Source organism: Schistocerca americana, chromosome 8 (genome assembly GCF_021461395.2).
Source record: "Schistocerca americana isolate TAMUIC-IGC-003095 chromosome 8, iqSchAmer2.1, whole genome shotgun sequence".
In the NCBI taxonomy this organism is placed as follows: Eukaryota; Metazoa; Arthropoda; class Insecta; order Orthoptera; family Acrididae; genus Schistocerca; species Schistocerca americana.
The window spans coordinates 37,120,228-37,137,557 of record NC_060126.1 but is presented as its reverse complement, the minus strand read 5'-3'; the positions used below and the strand labels follow the sequence as shown (position 1 = coordinate 37,137,557).

At 46.9% G+C, this 17,330-nt stretch overlaps 1 non-coding gene across 1 annotated transcript; it reads right to left on the bottom strand.

The window, feature by feature from the left end:
- Positions 1–233: 233 nt before the first annotated feature.
- Positions 234–308, bottom strand: Trnat-ugu. The gene has a single exon. It is a non-coding gene; the product is annotated as a tRNA-Thr (tRNA).
- Positions 309–17,330: the final 17,022 nt, after the last annotated feature.

The following is a 17,330-nucleotide window of genomic DNA, read 5'->3' as shown; positions in this document are numbered from 1 at the left end:
CGCAGTGGTTAGACACTGGACTCGCATTCGGGAGGACGACGGTTCAATCCCGCGTCCGGCCATCCTGATTTAGGTTTTCCGTGATTTCCCTAAATCACTCCAGGCAAATGCCGGGATGGTTCCTCTGAAAGGGCACGGCCGACTTCCTTCCCAATCCTTCCCTAATCCGATGAGACCGATGACCACGCTGTCTGGTCTCCTTCCCCAAAAACCAACCAACCAACCAAAATGTGTGCCCCGACCGGGACTCGAACCCGGGATCTCCTGCTTACATGGCAGACGCTCTATCCATCTGAGCCACCGAGAACACAGAGGGTAGTGCGACTGCAGGGATTTATCTCTGGCACGCCTCCCGCGAAACCCACATTCTCAACGTATTGTCCCGCACTACATTCGTAGTGCCCCCGCGCATTATACTCACTACTCGGGGCGCGTTGCCGATTCCCGTAAGAGTTCGGGCACTGTTTGTGCATTCGCACAGAAGAAGAAGATGGTCAAGTGGCCGGTGAGCCTTAACTATATATTTACTAAGATGGTATCTGTTCTTTCAGAGATGTCCGAACTCTTACGGGAATCGGCAACGCGTCGTGAGTAATGAGTATAATGGGCGGGGGCACTACGAATGTAGTGCGGGACAATACGTTGAGAATGTGTGTTTCGCGGGAGGCGTGCCAGAGATAAATCCCTGCAGTCGCGCTATCCTCTGTGTTCTCGGTGGCTCAGATGGATAGAGCGTCTGCCATGTAAGCAGGAGATCCCGGGTTCGAGTCCCGGTGGGGGCACACATTTTCATCTGTCCCCGTTGACGTATGTCACGCCTGTAAGCAGCTAAGGGTGTTCATTTCATTGTAATTTGATTCTAACGAGCTGCATAACACAGGTCTTTTCAAAAGTTATTAGTTCCCAGAAAAAACAAAGGTTGCAGTATTGTTCACAGCCCTGTCAGGAGTTATTCGTTGGTGAGAAAAGGAAACGATCCAGTAATTGGTATTGTGCTAATTACACACCGCACTGAAGGGGTCACAGCATGCAGAGGCCCTTCACGTAATTGATGAGAACTTTTAAAACTCCAACTTCGACCGTTCCGCCACGTCACATATCGCAATAAACGCATCAGAACAAAATATCTCCATCAGAAATACCTATTATTGTATTATTACACGGGTTTAGGAAAATCACAAGCGCCAGCTACATCCACTCAGTGTCTAGGCGTAAGTCATTGTCGCGCAATGCTGACAATAATGGAAAATCTGGTCGAAGCCAACCTCCGGGAAGATAAAGGTCGGTTTCTGGAGAAGTGGAGCAACGCGCGAGGTAGTGCTGAGCCTACAACTTGTCTTATAGCGTTTCACTCTCATAACAGCGGTTGCAAAAAATGAACACCCAGATCTTTCTGCACGAGCTATGATTCATCCTATTTTATTACGACCACCATTTGTTCCCATGTACGTTGGCAACAATAAAATATTTTCCCTTTCAGAGGAGAAAGTAGTTGATTGAAATATCGTGAAAAAAATCTCTCCGAAAATCGCCTTTGTTTCAACGATTGACATCCCATCTCGTCTGTTATCCATAATATTCTCTCCCCTATATCGCGATAATACAAGACGAGGTGCCCTTCTTCGGACGTTTCCGATGCCGTCCGCCAGTTCTGTCGGATAAGGATGCCGTGTTGCCCAGCAATACCCTAGCAGTGGACGGAGAAGCGTAGTGCAGGCAGCCTCTTTAGCACATCTGTTGCATCTCCTGAGTGTTCTGCCAATAAAATGCGACCTTTGGTTTACCTTCCCTACAACATTCTCTACGGGATCGTTCAAATTTAGGTTTTCGTAATTGTTATTCCTACGTATTTAGGTGAACTGACAGCCTTTGAATTAGTGTGATTTATCACATAACCGAAATTTACTTTTCGCAGCATACAGATATCGTGTCGTTGTGATTTTGCAGTGTGTTTCATTTTCTGATGACATTACGAGACGGTAAATGACAGCATCATCTGCACACAGTCTAACGTGGCTGCTCAGATTCTCCCCCAATAGTTGGAACAGAAAAGGGGCTGTAACACTTCCTCGGTGAGCGCCAGATTTCACTTTGTTTTACTCGATGATTTTTCCTCGATTACTAAGTACTGTCAACCCTCTGACTGGAAATCACGAATCCCAGTCGCACAACTGAAGTGATACTCTGTAGGCAAGCAGTTTCATTAGAAGTCTCTTGTGACAAGCGGTATCAAAAGCCTTTTGTTAATCTAAAAATATGGAATGATTTGAGATGCCATGTTGATAGTACTTATTACTTCGTGTGAATAAAGAGCTAGCTATGTTTCACAAGAATATTTTCTGAATCCGTGTGGACTGTGTGTCAATACACTGTTTTCTTCGACGTATTTGATAATGCTCGAGCAGAGCATATGTTCCAAAATCGTACTGCAAACCGACGCCAGTTGTGTTGGTCTGTAATTCATCGGATTACTCCTGTTTCCGTTCTTGAGTATTGGTATGATCTCTGCAACTTTACATATTTTTCATACGGATCTTTCGTCAGGCAAGCCGTTGTTTATGACTGCTAGGTGGGCTGCAGTTGTATTAGCATACTCTGAAACGGACCTCATTCGTGTACTGTTTGGTCCCCAATACGTGCTTTTATTAAGGATGTAGGTTACTTCACTACATCGAGGATACATACTTCTGAGTTGCTCATTTTGTCAGCTTTTCTCGATCCGAACTCGTGGACATTTACATCGTTTTCTTTGGTGACGGAATTTCGGAAAACGATGTCCGGTAACACTGTTTTAGTGGCACTGTCATCAGTAACATTACAATTTCTAGCGTGCAGTGAAGTGTCTTGTTTCTGGTGTACTGAACATACGATCAGATTCTCTTTAGATTTTCTGTCAGATGTAGAGACAGTATATCATTCTGGAATCGATTAAAAGTATCTAGCATTGAAGTTTGCGCTAAGCTTAGAGCTGCAGTGAAACATCGCCGCTCTTGGGATTTGTGTTCTTTCAAATTCGCCATGCATTTTTGTTGCTTCCACAACAGTGTTGTGACAATGTGTTTGCTACGCTCGTATACTCTCTAAGACCAAAAGGGAAACGACGCACCAGGAAGGAATTATCTGAATGGGACGAATATCGGTATGTGTGATTTGCATGTACACACAAATAATTGATTACGGTTTTCTCTGCCGTGGCCAGCAAAGTCGCTGGATTTCTCACCAACAGAGAACGTCTGCCCATAATAGGGCAGAGCCTTCCAGCCACCTCGGCGTTCTGACTACTTAACGCGCCAGTTGGAGAGGATTCGACACGACATCCCCCAGGAGGTCATCCAACAGCTGTATCGACCAGTGCTAAGCCGAAAACTGCTTTCATGAGGGTCAGATGTGGAGCAAAGCGTTATTGACTTGCTGAGTTTGTGAAGCTCCTTCTCTTTAGTAAGTCATCCAATTTTTCTGAAATTAGAATAATTTGTTTGTCTGTATTTGTAGACAACATCTACCGATTTTCGCCCCATTCGGATAATTCCTTCGTGGTGCGTTGTTTTTACTGTCATAGAGAGTATATCTCAATTTGCCGTCGACACAGTTTCTTTGGATTTAAGCCACATCTCGCCTACGCTACATAGTCAGTTTGGTGTCAAGCAAATTTTTATGTCCTTCTCAAATAGATGTATCTTGTTTCTGTTTTTGGTGGATTTGGCTGTTAGGGCATTCGGTTTTGCTAGAATGGCTATCTTCATGATGTTCTCCCTATTGCGCAGGATTATTTGTTGCTAAGAGGTCAGGTATGTTTTGCATATATTTACACTTCGAATGGGCTGCTGAACTAGCTGCTTAAAATAATTTTCTAAAATGGCGTTTAGTATGATTTTTATCCATGTTTTATGCTTATCACCGACTTTATGCATGCATTTTTAACTAACATATCGAGGATAGACTGAAGTTATCACCAACTTTAATCGTATGAATGGGTACCTATTTGATATGGTAGTCAAGTTTCGTTTGAACTGTTTAGCAGCTGAATTATCCGAGTCGGGGGGTTGGTAAAAGGAAGTAATTATTAATTTATTCTGGTTGTCAAGTATAACCTCTATCCATACCAACTCACAGGAGCTATCTGATTCAAATTTTGCTACAAGATAAACTACTTTTAACAGCAACAAACACACCACCACCTACTGTATGTGATCCATCTTTCTGAAAACCGTCAGCTCCTCTGTAAAAATTTCAGCTAAGCTTAAGTCAGGTCTCCGCAGCTGTAACCATTTCAGTTTCAGTGCTGTGTATTGTGTCTCGGGGCTCTGGTTCTTTCCCAACGCAGGTACAACATTTTACAAGTGCAATATAGATCGCTGGTAGGTCTTCCCTGGTCCTGTAGTTGCCCTTGCCTGACGCTCTTTCTGTACTTTCCCGAAACCATCCAACATAAAATACCTTGCTGTCCAGTCGGCACAGCCCTCGTTACCAGTGTAGCAGCCTCCTGTGTGTTGTGGACCGCCGACCTATTTAGCAGAACCCCAAATCCCACCAACCTGTGACGCAAGTAATCTACGACCTGTACCGCCGCAGAAGCGTCAGAGCGTCTGATTCAGACCACCTACTCCGCTCTGTACCGCGGGTCCGCAGTCGATGGTGGCGACGACGCTACATAGGGTCAGCTCTCCCATCACCTCGCAAGTCATATTGGCGGTCTTCTCCGATCCAAACCGAGCCACATAATTAGTACCGACATGTGCGACCACCTGCAGTTGGCTGAGGATGTACGAGGTTTGTCCGGAAAATACGTATAAAAGTTGAATAATAACTTTATTTTACAATTATTCAGGTATTGCAATATGGTCTCCTTCAAAGTACTCGCCCTGAGACGCGATACACTTCTGCCAACGCCGTTTCCATTGTTGATGACATTGCTGAAAGTTTTCAGTTGTGATGTTCAGTTGTCGTGTCGTTTCCGCCTTGATGGCTTCCACATCTCCCAAGTGCCGCCCCGGAAGCACCATTTTGCATTTCGGGAACACGAAGAAGTCACACGGGGCTAAATCGGGTGAATAAGGCGGGTGGTCTGTCACGGTGATTCAGCTTTGGGCCAGAAACTCGCGCACAACGAGCGACGTGTGAGGGGGCGCATTGTCGTGGTGAAGGATCCACTTGCCCCCTTTTGCCAACTCCGGTTGAACTCGGGCCACACGAGCTCTGAGACGTGTCAGAACTTCAACGTAAAAATTTCCGTTCACACTCTGGCCGGGAGGGACAAATTCCTTGTGAACAATGCCCCTAGAATGAAAGAAAACAATCAACATTGTCTTCACATTGGACCTTGATTTTCGCGACTTTTTTGTTCTCGGTTCTCCTGCTAGTTTCCATTCCTTGCTTTGAGACTTGAGCTACACATCGAATTCGTAAAACCAGGACTCTTCTCCAGTGATGACTCGGTTGAGAAAGTCCCCTCGTTCCTCTGCTTCCAACCAATCCTCACAGCACTCAACCCTCTTTGCTTTCTGTTCTGGCGTCAAGAGCTTCGGTACGATTTTCGCACACGATTTCTTCATTACAAGTTTTTGCGTCAGGATTTCGTGAACTATTGTTTTGGGGATTGACAGCTCGTCAGCAATCATTCTGACTGTCAGTCTACGGTCTTTAAGGACACAAGCCCGAATTCGTTCAACATTTGCATCGGAACTCGATGTCGACGGGCGTCCTGGGCGAGGGTCATCGTGTACTTCTTCTCGGCCATCCCGGAACCTTTTTAACCACTTGTTCACGGTTGGTTCCTTCAGAGAATTGTCTCCGTAAACCTGTTTCAAACACTCAAAAATCTCACGGTCATTCTTGCCTAGCTTTGCAAGAAACTTGATGTTGACGCACTGTTCCTCAATTAGAGAGAGCTCCATGCCGACGGCAGGTGAAAAAGGGTAACTGTCAACAAGCTGCCGCACACTCCCTCCTTCACGCAGAGTGCTCTGACTCGAACTGAGCGTTGACGGGATTGATTACAGCAGTAGTCCCACCTGGCGGTGGCTGCAACTTGTAACATAAAGACATTATTCAACTTTTGTACGTATTTTCCGGACAAACCTCGTACATCTAGTAATTGATGAGAATGTACTGAATCGAATTGGGGAAAAATAAATTTATGCCACAATCTTACTAAAACAAGAGGTCGGCTCATAGGAGAAACTCTGAGACAGCAAGAAATTGTCTATTTGGTATTGAGGGAACTGTGTTGGGGGGTAACAATTGTAGAGGGAGACAATGGGACGAATAAAGTTAATGGGTTCAAATGAACTCAGGTTGCAGTAGTTGCTGGGGAGGAAGAGACTTGCACAGCATAGATTAACGTGGAGTGCTGCGTCAAAAAGCGGTCTTCGGAGTGAAGATCACAACGTACATTGGAGCGATTTAAAGTGGAGTGGCCACACAAAACTTATGGCAGGACAGGCGGGTACTGGACTGAGATTCATTGGAAAAATCCTCAGGGCGTGTAGTTCACGCACAAAGGAGCCAGCTTACAAAACACTCAAAAACTCGTTCGACCAATTTTTGAGTATTGCTCTTTAGTATGGGATCTGTACGAGACAGGACTGATAGAGAAGATTCAAAGAAGAGCAGCACGTCTCGTTACAGCTTCACTTAGTAAGCACGACAGCGAGACGGAGGTGCCCAGTCCCAGTCAACGCCAGTGGCACACGCTGCAAGAGAGGCGTTCCGCACCGTGGTATGTGGTTTGCTGTTGAAAGGTGCGAGAGCGTCGTACGTTCCTAGAAGAATCAATGAGTGTATTGCTTCCTCCTACGTATATCTCGCGAGAAGGACATAAAGGCCAAATTAGAGAGATTCGAGAGCACACGGAAGCTTACCCGGCATTGTTCTTCCCGCGACGGGAGCAGGTGGGGGGGAATCAGGGGGAGGAGAATAGTGTTTACAGTCTCCCCGACAACTGGGTCATTAGAGATGGGAACAAAAGCTCGGATTAGGGAAGGGTGGGCAAGGAAGTCTGCCGTGCACTTTCAAAAGAATCATCCCGGCATTTTCCTGAAGCGATTTAGGTAAATCACGGAAAACTTAAACCAGCATGGCCAGACTCGGTTTTGTACCGTCGTCCTCCCGAATGCGAGTCCGTGTGCTAACCACTGTACGACGGGGCAGGGGGGTGGGGGGGGGGGGGGGAGGCACCGTAAGAGACCTAGTGGAGTATTTATGTGAACGGTCCAGAGTGTGCAATGGCCAGATGCAGTAATGACGTCCATCGACGACATCTGACTTGCCCAGGCGATGCTTTACAGTGTGTATGGTTTCACATTGTGGCTGTTTTGTCGAAAATTGACAAAGTGGAACGGTAGCTGCATGAAAATACGGGTTAAAGCTTACAATAAAGTGAATACTGTGACTGGGAACCGTTAATAATCCTGCACTGAAGACTTAACAAGGGAACCTCCCCATCGCAGCCCCGTCAGATTTAGTTATAAGTTGGCCCAATGGATAGGCCTTGAAAAACTGAACACAGATCAATCGAGAAAACAGGAAGAAGTTGTGTGGAACTATAAAAAAATAAGTAAAATATACAAACTGAGTAGTCCATGCACAAGATATGCAACATCAAGGTTAATCTGAGCTCAGAAGCGCCGTGGTCCCGTGGTAAGCGTGAGGAGCTGCGGAACGAGAGGTCCTTGGTTCAAGTCTTCCCTCGAGTGAGAAATTTTCTTTTTTTATTTTCGCAAAGTTATGATCTGTCCGTTCGTTCATTGACGTCTCTGTTCACTGTAATAAATTTAGTATCTGTGTTTTGCGACCGCACCGCAAAACCGTGCGATTAGTAGACGAAAGAACGTGCCTCTTCAATGGGAACCGAAAACGTCTGATCGCAACCGATTCCTCCACAGGAAAACACGTCTGATACATTCTATACGACACTGGTGACGGCATGTGCGTCACATGACAGGAATATGTTGTCGACCCACCTAACTTGTACACTTGGCGAATGGGTGAAACAATTCTTCTACCTTGCCCGATTTAGGTTTTCTTGTGGATGTGATAATCACTTCCAAAAAAGTGATGAAAACATAAGAGTTTGTCACATAAACTGCAACAAATGAATGCAACAGTTTCACAGTCGCACAGTTTTCCCTGTGCTGTGTCAAAACATGTTTTTCATACAACGTCTCCATACTACGGCGCAGTTACCTCGCATCGGACGGACAGATAATAATTGTCTGAAAATAAAAAATTAAACTTTTAATTCGAGGGGAGACTTGAACCAAGGACCTCTCGTTCTGCAGCTCATGACGCTAACCACGGGACCACGACGCTCCCGGGTTTGTTTTGTCCTTGATGTTGCCTATCTTGCGCATGCACTACTTAGTTTGTATATTTTGCTTATTTTTTTCATAGTTCCGTGCAACTTCTTCCTCTTTTCTCGATTGATCTGTGTTCAGTTTTTCAAGGCCTATCCACTGTGCCAACTTATAACTAAATCTGAGGGGGGTGCGATGGGGAGGTTCCCTTGTAAGAAACGGATACACCTGCCTAATATCGCGTAGGGCCCCCCGCGAACACGCAGAAGTGCCGCAACACGACTTGGCATGGACTTGACTAATGTCTGAAGTGTGATTCTTCAGTTTCTCCCGGCGTATTTGTTGCTCGAACAGGCCACGGGTATACTGCCGGTTCATAGTGTCCAACGGGCACAATGTTTCGGCGATCAGACATGTCGCCATCGTCAGGTGCGCTGACGAACTGAGCTCCTGAGGGCGGGCGGCCGATTTAAATCCCCTCCCCCGCGGGCCGCTTTCTTCGCCGTCCGCGCCCGCGCGCCGGTGGTCGCGAAGAGATTGCGGCTACAATCTCAGCAAGGCTTGGGACCCGGCACTGAATGTAAGAAGACTCTCAGCAAGAAGTACGAACTGGCGACCAGGGCGGACGTAGCAAGCACATCGACGCTACGACAGATTCCGACGCCCACGTCTTCGCGACCGCCGGCGCGCGGATCGGACGGCGAAGAGAGCGGCCCGCGGGGGGAGGGGATTTGAATCGGCCGCCCGCCCTCAGGAGCTCAGTTCGTCAGCGCACCTGACGATGGCGACATGTCTGATCGCCGGAATATTGTGCCCGTTGGACACTACGAACCCGCAGTATACCCGAGCACTGTTCGAGCAATGTCTGAAGTAATTCTGGAGGCAATTGACACCATGAATCCTGCAGGGCTGTCCGAAAATCCGTAAGAGTGCGAGGGGGTAGAGATCTCTTCTGAACAGCAGGCTACGCGGAATCCAAGATATGCTCAATAATGTTCACGTTTGGGGAGTTTGGTGGCCAGCGGAAGTGTTTAAACTCAGAAGAGTGTTTCTGGAGCTACACTGTAACAATTCTGGACATGTGGGGTGTCGCATTGTCCTGCTGGAACCGCCAAGTTCGTCGGAATGCACAATGCACATGAATGGATGGAGGTGAGGATGCTTACGTACGTGTCGCCTGTCAGACTCGTAAGTTGGCGTATCAGGGGTCCCATATCACTTCAACTGCACACGCCTCACACCGTTACAAAGCCTCCACCAGCCTGAACAGTCACCTGCCGACGTTCAAGGTCGATGGCTTCATGAGGTTGTCTCCATAGCCGTACACATCCATCCGCTCGATAGAATTTGAAACGAGACTCGTGCGGCCAGGCAATATGGTTGCAGTCACCGACAGTCCAATGTCGGCGTTGACGGGCCCAGGCGACTCGTATAGCTCTGTGTCGTGCAATTATCAAGCGTGCACGAATGGACCTTTTGCTCCAGATGGTTCGCACGCTGACACTTGTTGATGACCCAGTATTGAAATCTGCAGCAATTTAGGGAAGTGTTGCACTTCTGTCACGTTGGTCCCGTTCATGCAGAATCTTTTTCCGGCCGCAGCGATGTCGGAGATTTGATGTTTTACCAGATTGCTGATATTCACGTTAAACTCGTGAAATGGTCGTACGGGAAAATCCGCACTTCATCGCTACTTCGTAGATGCCGAGTCCCATCGCTCGTGCGCCGACTACAACAGCACGTTCAGACTCACTTAAATCTTGATGACCCTCCATTGTAGCAGCAGTAACCGATCTAATAGCTGCGCCAGACACTTGTTGCCTTATATAGGCGTTGCCGACAGCAGCACCGTATTCTGCCTGTTTACATATCTCTGTATTTGAATAAGGATGCCTATATCAGTTTCTTTGGCGCTTCAGGGTAGGTATTGAGTAAAAACAGCGCCTTTACCAGTTTCAGGCAGATAAGTTGGTATTCGAGCGGCTGTACTGCTCGTTTAAAATTGCATATAGCGCGCGCTGTACATGCAGTCAGCAGTGCTGTATATCAGAATGTTTAATGCAACAAAAGAGTAACGTATCTTTTACCCAAGAAATTTGTTTTTGTTATTTGAATTTGATGTTGGTTCCTATAACAGTACAGCAATCCTTTCTCTTACACCTTTTATTCTGTAGAGCGCCACCATCTCGAGGAACTTGAGCCATAGCGACAGTCAGTGAATGTTACATGTACGACATAATCGACATGTGAATCTAACGAGAAGAACCTTTAGATGATGAAGTGGCAACGGCTCCGTTTGTTGTTAGTAAACAGCGTTTTGAGCGTTGGCCGGCTGCTGCCTGCTCTGTGTTACGAGAACCGACCGCGCAGCCCTGCCTGCAGGTGCCCCTGACACGACAAACGGCGCGGCGCGGACGGCAACCAGCAGCCGACGTTACGAGGCCGTCCGCCAGTTCAGGCACCTGTTTCTCTGCCCTCGCCACTCTCAGCACGTGACGTATTGTTCGAAACACCTCACACCAAGTTACAGCGTTTCGACGTGCGTTGCTGTCCGCACATGAGTTATATCCCGGCAATACTTCGCAGTTGCCAAATGTATATGTGAAGTCTATACAGGGTGTTACAAAAAGGTACGGACAAACTTTCAGGAAACATTCCTCACACACAAATAAAGAAAAGATGTTATGTGGACATGTGTCCGGAAACGCTTAATTTCCATGTTAGGGCTCAGGAAAAGGTAGAGAGAGAGGACAGACTGTCTCAAACGCCGAGGCGGAGACCAGAGAAGGCAAGGAGAAGAAGGCAAGGGAAATAGTAAGGAAGACAGTATGTACTGTACTTCCTCGATTCACCGCCAGTTGACCCATTTGAAGGAAGGTAATGTTGATTTCGGTGCTTGTGTTGACATGAGACTCATTAATCTACGGTACTAGCATCAAGCACATCAGTACGTAGCATCAACAGCTTAGTGTTCATCACGAACGTGGTTTTGCAGTCAGTGCAATGTTTACAAATGCGGAGTTGGCAGATGCCCATTTGATGTATGGATTAGCACGGAGCAATAGCCGTGGCGCAGTACGTTTGTATCGAGACAGATTTCCAGAACGAAGGTGTCCCGACAGGAAGACGTTCGAAGCAATTGATCGGCATCTTAGGGAGCACGGAACAATCCAGCCTATGACTCGCGACTGGGGAAGGCCTAGAACGACGAGGACACCTGCAATGGACGAGGCAATTCTTTGTGCAGTTGACGATAACACTAACGTCAGCGTCAGAGAAGTTGCTGCTGAACAAGGTAACGTTGACCACGTCACTGTATGGAGAGTGCTACGGGAGAACCAGTTGTTTCCGTACCATGTACAGCTTGTGCAAGCACTATCAGCAGCTGATTGGCCTCCACGGGTACACTTCTGCGAATGGTTCATCCGACAATGTGTCAACCCTCATTCCAGTGCAAATGTTCTGTTTACGGATGAGGCTTCATTCCAACGTGATCAAATTGTAAATTTTCCTGACCTGAACCCTCTTGACTTTCATTTATGGGGCATTTGAAAGTTCTCGTCTACGCAACCCCGGTACCAAATGTAGAGACTGTTCGTGCTCATATTGTGGACGGCTGTGATGCAATACGCCATTCTCCAGGGCTGCATCAGCGCATCAGGGATTGCATGCGACGGAGGGTGGATGCATGTATCCTCGCTAACGGAGGACATTTTGAACATTTCCTGTAACAAAGTGTTTGAAGTCACGCTGGTACGTTCTGTTGCTGTGTGTTTCCATTCCATGATTAATGTTTCCATTCCATGATTAATGTGATTTGAAGAGAAGTAATAAAATGAGCTCCAACATGGAAAGTAAGCGTTTCCGGACACATGTCCACATAACATATTTTCTTTCTTTGTGTGTGAGGAATGTTGCCTGAATGTTTGGCCGTACCTTTTTGTAACACCCTGTATATTGTTCTGGCGTAAAGTGAAGCGTCGGCAAGCCAGTCGGAAACATTAGAACAGGGCTGTGAAGACGACGGCAGCCAGTTCCACGCTGACCGACCCCTCTCCAGCACGTCAACGCGACGGCAGCGGCCTCTATGCGAAGAGGACATAAGCGTCGCTCCCGATTGGTCGCGGCCCAGTTCTACAGGAGCGTCAAGACCAGCGACCCGGGTAGAAGCATCCGCCGTATTACTTCACTTGACTTAGGAATCGTTATACTGAAGGACATTGATGATATCGCATGTCGCCTTTTGCTTGCGACACATGTATGTATTTCTCAAAGTTCAGTATTGTCAGTGATTCATTTCGTAATAAAACTCTTAAATACGATTTGCTTGAATTGTTATCTAGCGATCGGAGAAGCAGGTTTCCTAGACACCCCACTTTCACAACTACGCAGGATACAACATAAATTACATATATTATAAAAATATGTTGTCTGTGTTCTTCCGACCGTTCATCAGTGTTGTTTAAAGATGTGTACCCAGTCTGACAATAACTTTTTGAGATTTTCGGTAGCAATATTTCCTCTTTATATATAACGTATGTATTTATATGTATAACTATCAACCATTTTTTTTATGAAAAGGTGTGACGGCAGAACTGTCAAACTGAATACAATTTTTCTTTTCCTTTCTAATACTAAACGTACCCCTACAATCCACAATTCGGAACACAAAAAATCAACCAAAACGGTCGAGCTGTTCTCAAGTGATGATGTTTCACGAGTGATTTCATGTTCAAGCTTTTCCGTTGCATTTTCTAAAAACTTCCTTTCATACAAGCCTTGTCCTGACAATAACGGATTTAAAAAAAAAAAAATCATCCAACCGTTGTCAGGTGGTGATCTTCCATAGATGCGGCAATTGAGATATTTATAAGTCAGAGAGTAGGGCGTGAATCGTCAGGCGGCCGCCACGCTTTTTCCAGCCTTCGCGTGCGATGTACACCGTGTGATCAAAAATATTCGGACACCCCCAAAAACACACGTTTTTCATATTAGGTGCATTGTGATGCCTCCTACTGCCAGGTACTCCATATCAGCGACCTCAGTAGTTGTGAGACATCGTGAGAGAGCAGAATGAGGCGCTCCGCGTAACTCACGCACTTCGAACGTGGTCAGGTGACTGGTTCTCACTTGTGTCATACACCTGTACGCGAGATTTCCACATTCCTAAACATCCCTAAATCCACTGTTTCCGATGTGGTGGTGAAGTGGAAACGTGAAGGGACATGTACAGCACAAAAGCGTACAAGCCGACCTCGTCTGTTAACTGACAGACCGCAGACAGTTGAAGAGGATCGTAATGTGTAATAGGTAGACATCTATCTAGACCATTACACAGGAATTCCAAACTGCGTCAGGATCCACTGCAAGTACTATGACAGTTAGGCAGGAGGTGAAAAAACCTGAATTTCATGGTCGAGCGGCTGCTCATAAGCCACACACACACGCCGGTAAGTCCCAAACGACACCTCGCTTGCTGTAAGGTGCGTAAACATTGGACGATTGAACAGTGGAAAAACGTTGTGTGGAGTGACGAATTACGGTACACAATGTGGCAATCCGATGGCAGGGTGTGGGTATGGCGAATGCCCGGTGAACATCTGCCCGCGGATGTAGTGCCGACAGTAAAATTCGGAGGCAGTGGTGTTATGGTGTGGTCGTGTTTTTCGTGGAGGGGACTTGCACCCCCTTCTTATTTTGCGAGCCACTCTCACTGCACAGGCCTGCATTGATGTTTGAAGCACCTTCTTGCTTCCCACTGTTGAAGAGCAGTTCGGGGATAGCGGTTGCATTTTCAACACGATCGACCACCTATTCATAACGCACGGCCTGTAGCGGTTACACGGCAACAACATCCCTGTAATGGAATGACCTGCACAGACTCCTGACCTGAATCCTGTAGGTTACATTTGGGATGTTTTGGAACGCCGGCTTCGTGACAGGCCTCGCCGACCGACATCGATCTCGTTTCCTCAGTGTAGCACTCCGTAAAGAATGGGCTGCCATTCTGCGAGAAACCTTCCAGCACCTGATTAAACGTATGCCTGCGAGAGTGGAGCCTGTGATCAAGGATAAGGGTAGGCCAACACCATATTGAATTCCAGCATTACCGATGGAGGGCGCCACGAACTTTTAAGTCACTTTCAGCCAGGTGTCTGGATACCTTTGATCACATAGTGTACAATCAGGTATTCTCGCAATCTGAAACGGCCGTCGGTGTGACAAGTGATACGAAAACAAAACTTGTAGCTCGTTATTTGGTACGTGGGAAAAATGAGTATCACTGAGCCCAGTTTTATTGCCCTTCATGGCAAGCCATCCTGGGTTTACATTTCACTAAGATAGTGCCCGCCTGGACACGGCGAAAGTTTCTACCGCGCGCGCGACAGCGAGGATGTGGTGTGGTGTGATGTGGTGTGATGTAGGACAGAGGCAGAGGGCGCTGTAGGTACACTGGCGAGCGAAACATTATGCGAGATTGTGCCTCCTGGTGGCGTTGCGGGCACGTGACGAAATAAAGAGAAATGTGTAAGCTTGGCACAGACGAATGGGGGATCATTCTAGCGACGATACGGGCTACAAGTGGGGAAATCCACTGACAGTAACGACTCTGTCAAATGGCAGATTATTGAGGCGCAGCATTAGGTAACGAACATCTCCGACACATCTTGAGCTGTATTTAGTCCTTTGTTTTTAGTTCGTAGCCGGTTTCATGGCACTAAGAGCCACATATTCACGTGAACCCCAGCATAACAATAAAACCGGAAGGAATAACAACCCTGAGACACCCACTGATATGATGACTTTCTAAAATAATTTTAAGATTTTTAAAAGTATTAAAAACCTTTTACATGAGAAAATAAAAATATTTGTACTCACGTAACTAAAACATTATAGGTGTGTTTGACCTACTTCCGAAGTTGTCTGCATCTGCGAAACTGCCAAGTTGGTGGACTGTTCGCGTGCTGCTCTTGTGATGATAGATGGGTGAAATGACGAGTGGGCGACATGTTGCTGGAGCCGCACAGGTCATCACAGAACGTGGAGGTGGTTGCTCGGCCACTCTGTGGACCAGGACAGACGACGACCCGTGGCGCTTGTGACGACAGAGTACACTGCTGGCGCAGCACCAAGTGCTTCGGGGCACGCCGTTGAACGCGCGTTTCCATGTTGATTAAATGAGATCGTCAAGTACGACTGCAACGCGCACGACATCATCGAGACTAGAGCGTGCATAAATGGAAACGCATCTCCTACTAGGATGAGTGAAGTTTCTCGTTGTACCAGATCTGTGGCCGCGTCGGGATTTCCCATCATCCAGGCGAACGGCTGCTCGAAACATGCACCGCGTCTCTGACGCAGGTGGGTGGAGGCAGTATTATGCTGTGGGGGCATTCGGCGGCCTTCCATAGGACGTACGATACTGACATGACGGCTACGGACCGCGTTCATCCCTCACGCTTATGTTCCGTTACGGCAGTGACATCTTCCGGCTAACTGTCCGTTGTCCAAGGCTGGAATTGTTTCGGAATGGTTTGAGGGCCACGATAGTGAACTGGCGGTGGCCACCAGGTTCGCCTGGTCTGAAGCCGATGGAACACGTCTGTGATGCTATCGGGTGGCAGCGTCGCTCCCTCAAACTGCCTGCCCTTAATTTACGGGAATTGGGAGACGTGTGCGTAGAAATCTGGTACATCGTACGTCCGGACCCTACGAATAACTTGTCAGACGCACGCCGCGCAGAATCACTGCCATGTTGTGTGCCAATACGCTATGAAGCAGGTGCCAGTAGGATTTTGACTCATCACTGTATGCGGATGTAGTTGTAGATGTAGGTGCTATCTTCTTTCCCCAGTCCACCTCAGTACTTCCTTATTAGTTTCAATCAGCATTCTTCTTCTTCTACTATTACTACTACTACTACCCTATGAACCTTCTATTCTACTTTCGCATTTACTGTTTATAGCCCACATTTCAGTTCCGTATAATGTTTCACTTCAGACAAATAACTTTAACGATTTGTAAGAATTAAGTTCCTATTAGAGGTTAAAATTTTTCTCTTTCAGGAAAGTTTCCTTGTTTTTTGCCAGTCTTCGTTTTACGACGGACTTGAAAAATGGGAATTGGACGTGTCGTCCCACGCTAAAACCACGCAGCCCGCAGTTGCGAAGTACACGGGACGGTGCGAGTCCACCGGGGAAAGGTGTAAATTGTAAGCTCATTCACCCTGAAATTCTGCTGCTAAAAATTTGACCGAGGCTGCACAGACGGGGGTGACGCTGATCGGGAAGGAAGCCCACCGACGTCGAGCGATGTGCGGCCAGTCGAGGAACTTGCCCCCCAGCAGTCGCAAACCACCTCAGCGCTTCTCTGACAGCTCCGTGACCGAGAAGCGGCGAACTGAGCGCTCGGCAGAACGTTCCCACCGTTGTCGCGTGTCTGTGTCACTTTGAAGCGTCGTGCAGCAGCCAATAGAAATACTTACGCTGCCATTATAATGCCGAACTAACTGTTTCAAGTCCCCTTCTATATCCACTTACGTCATCGCCAATTGCTTCACTGCGCGAATACCTAAACCCGTCTCCTACGCGTATTGTCTCATTTTGTAATCTACATCCACAGCATCACATTTAATTCTGCTGCGCCCCAGTACTTTCTTTTACCTTTTTTGATGTTCGTCGGATAGTATCTTTTCGAGACATTACGCATTCACTTCAACTTACCTTTACCATATCTCACACGGTCGTAATGTGATCGCGAACCTTAAAGCTTATATTTTTTCCCTTCGAACCTGAATTCCCTTTCCAAATTTCTCATTTTTTTTTTATTGCTTCCTCAGTGTACGAATCCTCATTCGACTTTTATGATTGCAGTGTAGTTTCTGAACAAGTTGTAGACGTCTTTCGTTCCTTATATTGTTTTAACCCTGCTACCTTCTCAATATCAAAGAATTTAGTCCATTCGACACTGTCAAAAGTTATTCCTGGTAACTTCAAAATTTCAGGTAGGTTGTTATGGTCAACAGTCCGGAAATCT